An 11,464-nucleotide genomic window follows, 5' to 3' on the forward strand; every position below is an offset into this window, starting at 1 on the left:
ATGTATATTTATTTTTAAAAGATGCACTATAAAATTGTTTCAAAAGAAAAAAAAAGATTTTTTTCTGCTCCTTCCTCTCTCTGACCTTATCTGTCAGAAAACCAGAGCTGAAAAGCCCTCGAATCTGTTGGCCTCCTGTGACTGTCCTGTTCATTGCCTTTTGAACAGCTGCTCTCCTGTTCCTGATTTGATCAAGCTGCCCCGTTCCCAGAGAATTATTTCTAGTCTAAGTCATGACGACTTGGTGCTCATTTGGTCTAGACATGAGTATGTGACCCACATATGGCCAATGAGACCAGAGGGGAAGTGATTCTGGGGCACTGGAAATATTTTTCTCCTTAATAAACAAAAAATAATCACACAAGGTAAAGACCTTTCAACCACCCTCCTGGTCCTTCCTGCTCTGTACACGGTTTTGGAGGACATGACACGCAGACCATTGGCAGCCGTGTTGGGATCATGAGGCAGGAAGCCCTGGAAAGCAGGCAGTGTGCCAAGGACTGCAGAATGAAAGGGAGAGAGGACTCTCAGTTACTCCCAAGTCAACCTTGAGAACGCCCACTGTGCTGGGGAAAACAATAGCAAAAGTGTACATGTCTTCATGCCCCCTAAATATGTAACACGCTACATTACACGGCAAAAGAGCATTAAGGCAGCAGATGGAAGTGACGTTGTTGATCAGGCAGCCTTGAGGGAGATTATCCTGAATTAAGAGGGTGGATCCTTAAATGTGGGAAAGGGAGGCAGAGGAGTCATGGTCACGGTGATGCCAAGTGAGGAAGACTAGACTGGCATCGCTGGCTTTGAAGATGGAGCAAGGGCTCATGAGCCAAGGAATGCTGGGAGCCCCTAGAAGCTGGAAAAATACAAGGCATGGGGTTGTCCTCCAGAGACTCCAGAAAGGAACGCAGGCCTACAGACGTCTGATTTTAGCCCCATTTAGGACTTCCGGCCCTCGGAACTGCAAGGTAATACATTTGTTTTGATTTAAGCCACTAAGTGTATGGTAATTTATTACAGCAGCAAAACAAAACTCATACACCCACCTGTGGGTGTTCAATTTGAGGACAAATGTTTGAAGCCACTGTTAGCTCAATTTTCTGTCAATTCCAGCCAAACTCTACCTAGCAGATACACCACTCCATCATCTCTTTGTGTTAATATTACCATTTTTAAGACCATTACCTTTGTTTCAAAAAGATCATTACACGGACCCCTGGCTTAATGATGTGTTCCTCAAGGCGGGAAATGATGAACCTCTCTCCACCATATTCTCACCCAAACCCTGGGTCCCGCCCCAAACATGATTTAATCTCTGTGGGATCTAAAGAGCCGTGAAAGAAAGATGAAAACCCCCCAGTTAATATGTAAAAAAATAAAGCGAGCATGTTAAATCACACGGGCAGCGGGCGGTGGGGGGGGGAGTTCACTTCTTTATTGTAGATTTTGAAGAATTAATTCACATGGGGAATTTTATTATATGAATTTGGTATCAAATTGTCCTAGTGACATTAAAAAAAGAATCAGAACAGAATTCCAAATTCGCTTTTCTGAAGCTGGCAGTGCTGTCAGCGGTGCCCTGTGGTGGAGAATGATACTTTGTTGTTCCAAGCTTTGAAAATGTAACAAAGGCATCTAGATCCTGTGGTCCGATGTTGAATTCTATTCATACACGCGTACATACATTCGATGTCATGTAGGTTATCATTATGTTTGCCATCTGTCATTTAGTCTTCACGAGAGCTTCTTCCCCCGGTCAGTGGGGATTAGTAACTACAAGTTCCCTATCACTTGGGTGGCTCTGCCGATCCCTTTGTTCGGTGTGTATCCGTGATGGCCTGTCACCCGATGGCTGTGTGTTACCCGCAATCAGCAAGTTTCTGCTGAACGTGGTGCGTTCCCCAGGCCCAGCGCCGTCTGTGATTGGAAAAGCTCTAGGTGTGCAGAACATGAAGCCATTCCCTGATAAGCACCTAAGTGTGTGGGGATCACAAATAATACACTGGGGTTCTAAGAGCCTGTCTCCTTAGGGTCTGGTGGGAGGACCCTTGCTTATTTGTGTATTTATTTATTGAAGTGGCGTCAGTTACAATGTGTCAATTTCTGGTGTGCAGCACAGGGTCCCAGTCACGCATATACGTACACATATTCGTTTTCATATTCGTTTTCATTAAAGGTTATTACGAGATATTGTGGCATTCTCTTGTTAATGAAGGTTTAGCCATAAGATATTGTCTCTTCTTTATGCCCATTCCCTGGGGAACCTCCTGCCAACCCAGGTTCAGGCCGGCGCCCTCTGACTGAAGGGTCTACACCCTGACTGCTCTATCTGGTCTGTTAAAGCCCCCAGCTCCTCCTCACCATCCGGGTGGCGTGGCTGCAGAGCAGTGACCATTAAGAGGGCACTTGAAGAGGCTAGTCCACTGTCCGGGGTGAGCCCTGGGCGGTAGAGATGGTCCCTGGTTTCCGTGGGACCCAGACGCCCAGCATGGGAAGGCTGCCCCTGCAGGGTGCTGTGTGCAAGCCCCACTCTGTCATCGCCTTCCCAGGAGAAGTTCTGGCCTGAGGCGCGTCTGCTGGTGGGGTGGGTGCGTGGAGCTGGGCTGTGCGCTGACTTCAGAGCATCCCCGGGGGCTTCCCCAGCAGCCCGCCCCCGCCTTGCTCTGCAGGTCCGCGGGCATCCACGGCCCTCAGTGCCCAGTGCAGGGGCTCCCTCTCCACCTGTAGTCACTCCGGGGGATGAGAAGATGGGAACCTAGCAGCTCCCAGGCATTTCCTCTGGCAAAAAGAAAGTCTCTTTTGGTCCTTCCCTTTTCCCTATGCCTCGGGGTTGACATCCATCTACCTTAAATATATGCAGTCCGTCTGCATCTAGCTTCTTTTTCAGCATTTTCTAATGATATACATAGTCCTGCTTTCTCACGGACTGAACTTAAAGGGAAACCGGGGTGGGAGGAAGGGAGTCAGGGCTCGGCCCTGCTGTTTTCATTGTTTGTTTTTTAAAATTTCTTCACTTTGCTATATACTCGAAGCTAAGGCAACATCACAAATCAATAAAAATAAAAGAAATTCAAAGCTTTTTAGCATAGACCCCTTAGGGAGTGCATGGTTAGTAACAAGACTGGCTGTACTTTCGTGTCCAGGGAAGGACCGTATTGCTTCCATCCTCAGAGAAGCACCGTGAACCTCTGTCTCTCATTCCCTGCCGCCTGCACTGACTCCTCTGAAATCTTCTGCTCCTTGGCTTCATGGAAGGGAGTGGGTGAGCCGTGCGCCGACTGCAGAAAACATGAACACCGCAGGTCCCTCTCAGCCCAGGAGCACAGCCCCGTCTCATGTCCCAGCTCCCCTGGGGGAACCAAGCCGAGCCAACTCGACCCAAATACAAATCTAGGGTGCGGGTCTGCATCCCTCAGCCTCTGCGGGACGGAGTGTCGCTTTCTCTGTTCGGAGCATGAGAAACAAAGGCAATTTTGAGCTACTGGATTGTGAAATTTTTTCTTATTGAAGTCTAGTCAGTTTACAATGTTGCATCCATTACTGACGTACAGCATGTTTCAGTCAAAAATGCATACATATGTTCCTTTTCATTTTCATTGCAGGTGACTACAAGATGTTGAATATAGTTCCCTGTGCTGTCCAGAAGAAACCTGTTGTTTATCTGTTTTATATATTGTAGTTAGTATCTGCAAATCTCAAACTCCCAATTCATCCCTCCCCACCCCATAACTGTAAGTTTGTTTTCTATGTCTGGGAGTCTGTTTCTCATATTTAACTTGTTTAACTTAAATGAACTTAAATAAGTTCATTCGACTTTTTTTTTAGATCCCACATATAAGTGATCTCATATGGTATTTTTCTCTCTTTCTGGCTTACTTCACTTAGACTGACATTCTCTGGGTCCATCCATGTCGCTGCAAATGGTATTATTTCATTTTTTATGGCTGAGTAGTATTCCACTGTAGAAATACACTACGACTTCTGTATCTAGTCATCTGTTGATGGACGTTTAGGTTGTTTCCATGTCTTGGCTGTTGTAAATAGTGCTGCAGTGAACATTGGGGTGCATGTGTCTTTTTGAATTAAAGTCCCTCTGGATATATGCCCAGGAGTGGAGTGGCTGGATCATATATTAAGACTATTTTTAGTCTTTTGAGGAATCTCCATACTGTTTTTCATAATGGCTGCACCAAAATACATTCCCACCAGTAGTGTAGGAGGGTTTCCTTTCCGAGTGTGAGATTTTTGACTTTTGGTTCACATTTACCTCTTCCCAAGTTGCATCCTATGCTCCTGCAAAAGTGTTTAGATTGGTCGTGGGGAGGAAGGCATAGTGAGCCCTCACACTGTCTCAGAGCAAATTGAGAGTGGCGTTCTCTGCCCCCGTGGTGTGAGCAAGTTTGAAGTGGTGCACTTTGCTCTCTTCCATCTAACAGGCTCCTTTTGCACGAGAGCACAGAGCCGCCCCCTTCCAGAGTGTAAACCTACCCGGCAGTGAGTGACCCAAATGCGGTGGACTCAGAGTGATCTGACAAAAGGTATTTAGGGTTCTGGTTAAGAAAATTCACGAAGTGAAAAAAACTGCAGATGTTCAAAATTTGTCCATTTCTTTTACTTTTCCTTTGCTCATTTTTTTGATTCAAGGAATCTCGTTCTCTGAAGCAAAGCAGAGGAAGAGAAAACGGCTGTCAGGGAGATGTGAAAATAGACCCAGAGTTCAAAAGAAAGCAATGAGGAAAGAATAGATTTCTGAAGCATGGTAGCTGGGAATACAGTGCGTGAACGCGGGGAAGGCTGGACGGGACATCTCTTCCTTTGACCCTGATCCATGGACAGCATCCAGGGGGTACTCAGCAGTCCATGAGGAAAGGAGAAACGCCGAGAGACACTGGACCAGGTGTAACCGGCTCTGCAATCTCAAGGAAGGAAAATGACCTCAGGAACACTTTCCATGCAACCAAACCAAGCTCGTTTGCCCGACACGCAGCAAGCCAAATGCTGAGATGCTGAGGTTCGCAGAGAGAAGAGGCTTATTCACAAGGAAGCCAAGCGAAGAGAGGGCAGAGCAGACCTCACATCCGTCTCCCCGAAGGCGAGGGGCTCAGGACATTTGTGGGATAAAGAAGCAGGGGTTCAGGGTTTGCAGACACACACTGCTTTATATACAGATAAACGACAAGGTCCCGCTGTAAAGCACAGGGAATGATGTTCAATACCTTGCAACAGCCCTTCCTGGAAAAGAACCCAAAAAGGAATGTGTACACATCTGTGTAACTGAATCACCAGGCTGTGCACCGGAAAGTAACACAATGTAAGTCAGCTCCACGGAGAGCAGAGGTCCCATCACCGTGGAAACCGTGTGACGCTATTAACTCAGGTTAAAGAGACGCCAGAAATTCTCCTTCAAGCTACCTGGGAGTGCACGAGTTTGTCCAAACACGGTTACAAAGTGTCGACGGCAAGCTTTATTCATAATATTAACAGACGGGAGACGATCTAAATGATCATTACCAGTTGAGTGGATAAAAAATACTGTGATATGTTTATAGAATAGACGACTATGCTGGAATTCAAAAGGAAAAAGAAAAAGAACGGACTGTTGACATACACACAGCGACTTAAAGCACACAAAAACAACGTGGGGCGAAGAAAGGCCATCTGAGGGCCGGGATCTGCATTATCCTGTTCGTAAGAGGCTTAAGAACGGGTGTGAACAAACAGCAGTGGTAGAAGGGAGGATAACGGGGAATTTGGTGGGAGGTACTGACTGTTTTAAAGGGCAAGAAGGAGGCTCGTGGGTGGGGGACGTGTGTGTTTTTCTCTACTAAGACTGTAAACTTATTTGGAATCCAACTTCAACTTCGCAAGTTCAAATTACCTCTGTGCTTTAAAACTGCTGTGAGTAATGGTGGTTTGACCTACGACAGCATCCACTGTGCTTCAAGGGGTTTAGAACGGTTGGGTGTTTTAGACACGGATGGCCCACACGAGAGATTGATGGAGGCAGAGAACCTGACGGACTAAACAGCTGATCTTTCAAACCAAGCCGGCAGATCCGAAGTGGTGAATGTTTTCGGAAAGCTGGAAACTTAATTCCTCAAGGCCAGAAATCACGCTGTGCTGGCAAATAAAACGGTAAGTTGCACGCACAGACAATTTTATTGGAAGTGCATTTAGCTTGATAGCATCGCACTGGACTGACTCCGGGAGTCAGCAGTGGGTAGACTTGATAAGCACACAGCGGCCAGTCGAAGGGAACTTGACGTGTGGCCGCATCCGTTTTACCACAGCAGGAACGGAAAGCAGGTGTCCGACAGGGCGCAGGCAGCTCAGAGAACCATAACTGGAAAAGGCAGCAGAGAGAGTAAAGACATCCTATTATTCCACAGGGCAGAAAGAAACACGCCGTGGTTATTTCGCATTCAACATAAGTAATGTCTGTTTAATCAGTCCTGGGGCATTGACATTCTCCTTTTGAAAGTCTGACATTTAGATATCTCAAGAATATCCAGCAGCATAGCCTGCAAAAATGTAAGTCTCTGACGAAGAGTTAAAAAGTAGTTAAAATAAATTGTTGTATCGGAGAACAGAAAGAAGCATTACAGAGTTTCACTATGCATCCTCTCCCGTGTTATTTGTTTAATGAGTCCTAAGCTACTTACCACGAACGGCCACTTTTCCTTAATCCTGTTGCTTTGTTTCAATAATATCACCTGTAGCCGCAGATGAACAGCAAGTTCATTCTGAACAGCACAGGGAACTCTATTCAATAGCTTGTAGTCACCTATAATGAAAATGAAAAAGAATAGGAAAACGAATATATGGGTATATATGCATGACGGAAGCATGATGCTGTACGCCAGAAACTGACACAACATTGTAAACTGACTAGACTTCAACTAAAAAAAAAAAAAACCCAAAAAACTCTGAAATAAATAAATAAAATCATCTACATCAAATAAAAAACTATACAGAATGATACATAATACGATTTTTATTTTTTAATATACAGTGTGCAGGTATCCATTTTATATTTAAGCTAAATTAATAACAAACGTGTGCATAATTATTTATTATGTTTATGGTATAGTATTTCTTTATCAGTTATCAATGCTAATCATGACATTATACTATTATGTGATTGTATATGACATTATATTTATTGCATATTACATTGTCATGGTTTCTTTTTTAAGTCTGCCACGTAATGGGCGACTCTCTAAAATGTCAGACGTCCTATAGTCCCAGAGACACATGATTAAGTGAAGCCTTCTGCCTTAACTCTGGTCATTAAGAGGAGAAACTGTGACCTTAAAGGGACAGGAGAATGAGGTGCAATGTGGGGAGTCTGGATGGGATCCTGGACCGGAAAAAAGGCAGGTTCCGGGAAAGAAATTCAAATAAGGTTTGTGGGTTAATTGATACTTACGTATCCATGTTAATTTCCTGGTTTTAATAACTGACTGTGATTATGTCAGACAGTAACCTCAGGGAAGACGAGATGAAAACGAGTATTTGGGAACTCACTATACTAATTATCTTGTAGCTTTTCCGTGAGTCTAAAATTTATTTCAAAATAACGTTTAAAAAGGGTGCGTGCTATTTAGCATGGCCCAAGGATCCAAGACCACTGGAAGTCCGTGTTGTCTCTGAGCCCTCCGTGATTTAGGGACATGGTGTTTGAGTCGTGTTTTACCTGACTTTGCGAGAGCTGTAAAGTTTTCAACAGAGAGGATGAAACGGGCTAGGAATTTATGTTTCTGTTGCTGTGGTAGTTGATACTGTGACTATCTTAATGACCTCATCAAACGCGGGCATTCCAGGAGGCAAGACGGCACCACTACGAAATTTAACACCAAGTCATAACAACGCGTGGCACTGCTTGGACGACAGAAGGAGGACGTTCAAAACAAACAGAAATACACCCTCCATGTCCAAAAAGCATAAATATTTGAACCCTAGGTGTGAACACTTCGGGAAGGAGATCTGATGGGAACAGATGTGTCTAACAGATAGTGTGAAACTTTGATTAGTAGTAAAGACAATGTCATTGAGGACAAACCATTTTTTTCTCTCTCTTAAATCCAAAAAGAAGGATAAACACATGTCGGCTAATTTTCAGGACATGTGTCAGGGGGCGGTTTTACACAAGCTTCAGTGGTGAAGTTTTAATTATTACCTACTAAAATATTAGCTTTTAGGAGGGACATGGTCATTTCTCAATATTATCATTGCCTGTAGATGCAATTTGTGTCCCAGAGCTCCCCAGTGGATTAAACCAGACAGGGTATCAGTTCTGAACATGTTAACCCATTTTGTGCCTTGCTACAATTTTTAAGAATGTTTACTTTTTTTTTACTCAGTTCAAATGTTCCTTAGTAACAAAATGACATCAGTATTTTTTCCGGTTTTTCTTTTTTCCATTAGCAAGGAGTTAGCGCGATAGTTCTTTTTGTCCTTGTTAATAAATGAGCAGTTTCTGCTGCCGTAGGCGCCTTACAGAGTCGGAGGCGCCGCGATGCCGTTCCCTCTGGGGGAGCCTCCAGCGCTGGGCGCAGGACCTGGACTCAGTCTGAGTTGAAAAGGGAACCATCTTCCCATCATTCCACGAAGAGGCGCACTTCCCCACACTTCACATCGCAGCGCACCGCCAGCGATCAGGCTCTGACACACACGAGGGCACCTCTGTCCCCAGTGAACGCAGATCATTTTGGCTGAGAACACGTTCCGGCAGCCTCGGGCAGAGCCTTTTCAGAGCAGACGTGTTGAGAGCTTGATAACTTAGATCATTCACAGAGGCATCAGGACCTAAACGGCGCTGCCGAGTCTTTTTCATGCTGATGGGAATGAGTGAGAGGAAGAGTCGATGGTTCAGGAGGAGAGAGCCGGTCACAGCCGCTGTGTCAGCGGGCCAGCGAGGCGGGATCTCGCCCCCAGCCCCGGGAGGGGCTCCCTGGGGCACCCACAGCTCTCCCAGGCTCACGGGAGGGGGGGTGGTCCCACAGGATCGGCAGGTGGGGGGCTCAGCTGCCTCTTTGGTGACATGAGAAGCGAGGCCACAGGCCACATTGACAAGCAGAGCCCGCACCTCCCTCGGTGACCCCACCTCCTCATGTGGAATCTCGGCTGATGTTGCCTTTTCTCTGTGGGAGTGATCCGGAGACTCCACGCCTTCTCAGGGTAGGGGGCACCACTCAGGTGGTAGAGCACATGCCTGGCGTGCACGCCCGATCCCAGCACCTCCGTTCAAATAAACACATAAACCTAATTACCTCCCCCCAAAACAAACAAACAGAAACAATAAATAAATAACATTAATTCTTCTCATGCTCAACCTGGATGGGCGTGTGCTGCCGTCAGTTTGACATCCAGTATGTCCCCGCGGCCACTGGGAAAAGGGCTACGTCGGTTCACTTATGACACCCAGGTCCTGGAGCTTTGAAACGGTGCCAGGAAGAGTGCCTTGTATCTGTGTACTTTCCAAGCAGACATTTTCCTGGATTTGATGACACAAGGACAGAAACGGGCCGAGACGGCCAAAGCCCAAGGCCTTCCCACAAAAAAGGCTGCGCTGGTGGAATTAGCCCTTCTCCTCCTCTGACAGCTGGCTCAGCAGCAGGAGACGATCGGTACGGCTGGTACGCTGCTCCTGATATCTGGCTCTGAAATGAACTTGAAAGTTTTTCGGGGGCGGGGAGGAGGTCATTCAGCTTACTTATTTATTCATTTATATTTTTAATGGGGGTACGGCAGGTGGAGCCCAGGACCTCACGCACGCTGAGCACGTGCTGCACCACTGAGCTGTCCCCTCCCCACCCCATCCATCCAGGAATCGTCATGCTCAGGGTTCAATTAAGGGCTGATGGAACCCCAGAAATGTTTGAAAACCCTGAAGTCACAGTTTGAGACTCCCCTTCAATAAATACATGCCCAGCAAGAAGCAGTTCAACGTTTGGATCAGAGCACTTAACAATAAACGTAACTATGATAGCAAGTGCTTACTCTCGCTGTCACTGTGTATTAGACATTCTTCTAAGCCAGCTCATCCAACCTTCACCCCCAGTGACGTACAGTTGTTATCATGACCTCCATTCTATGTGTGTGTGACCCAGGGAGCAGAGAGATTAAATAATTTAAGGCCACACACAGAAAGTAACAGTGAGAAGTCACAGGACAAAAATATAATTCAGGCAGTTGGGGTCTGAAAGAAGCCCCCTTCTGCGTTGGTAGGGTTGGGTACCCTCTCAGTGGACAATCAAGAAGTAGTCCTTCGGGGCACATGCCCCAGACCCCAGAGAGCTACCCACGGCAGACACTGGAGTCACTAAGGATCACGGACCTGTACACGCCTGGGAAGTTCAGCCCTGGAGTTCCCCTTGAAGGTGTCATTCATGTTGCCGAGTCCAAACTCGTTCTGCTCGCTGCACGACAGGCCAATAAATCAGGAGACGAGGTGCTGGGGCAAGGAATAGCGACTTTATTCAGAAAGCCGGCAGATCGAGAAGATGGAGGGGACTCACGTCTTGGAGAACCATCCTGCTCCAGTCAGAATACAGGCTCCTTTTATACTAAAAAAAAAAAAAAAAAAAGAAAACAACAGGGGAGGGGGTGGGGTTGGTTGGTGCTGCAGGAATGCTTTGTTCTTGCAGCCATCCACGTGGGCCAGGCCGTGGTGTCCCTGTAAACCTCCAGCAGAACAAAGGTCCTTCTCTATTTCGCAACTGGCCGTCTCCGCGTAAGTGCAGAAGTGCTGGCATCCTTAAAGGCCAGCGCCCCGAGAACAGGCTCTCCTGTCTACTTCCGGCTAAAGGCAACATGGCTTCAAACAAGGTGCAGGGCCAGCAAGACTGAGCCCAGAAAGCAGGGCACGGTGGTTAAAACCAAAGGGACAGATCCAGGACGGAGTCACATCTGTTCTCCTCTGTGACGTGAACATCCCCAAACAGCTTCACGGCCTCTAGCCTTCAGCCATCAGGCTGTGTGACGGCAGAATTGATCTTCGTTGCCATGCAGTGACCAAAACATCTGGAGAAGCAAATTGAGGTGAGGCCTGGGATGAGGCGGAAGACAAGACAAGGTCGGGAAGGCCTGGGGCTTAACTTATTTGTCTTCTAGGAAAGCAGGGCCCCGGGCAGAGTGACTCACCCCCCGGTATCAGGGGGAACCAGTCGCTCAAAGCTTATTAGAACCACAGATCCAGGCAACAGGCCTGAAACGGGCCGGCAGGATAAAGCTGATCCACCGCCAGGTCCGTCTGCGTCTGTTTTCTCACACAGGCATCCGTCTTGCTTTTCTGTGCTGAGAGTCACCAACATAATAGGACAGCTTCAAGCCCAAGAATTTCTGTGCTGGAAGCCAGAAGCCGCCGTAGAGGGAAGGGGCACGGAAGTTCCCAGACTCCAGCTTCTAGGACACACAAAACGGAAAACGGAGTTTGTTTTTTTCTCCAAAGATGAGTTATTTC

Source organism: Vicugna pacos, chromosome 32 (assembly GCF_048564905.1).
Source record: "Vicugna pacos chromosome 32, VicPac4, whole genome shotgun sequence".
Taxonomy (NCBI): Eukaryota; Metazoa; Chordata; class Mammalia; order Artiodactyla; family Camelidae; genus Vicugna; species Vicugna pacos.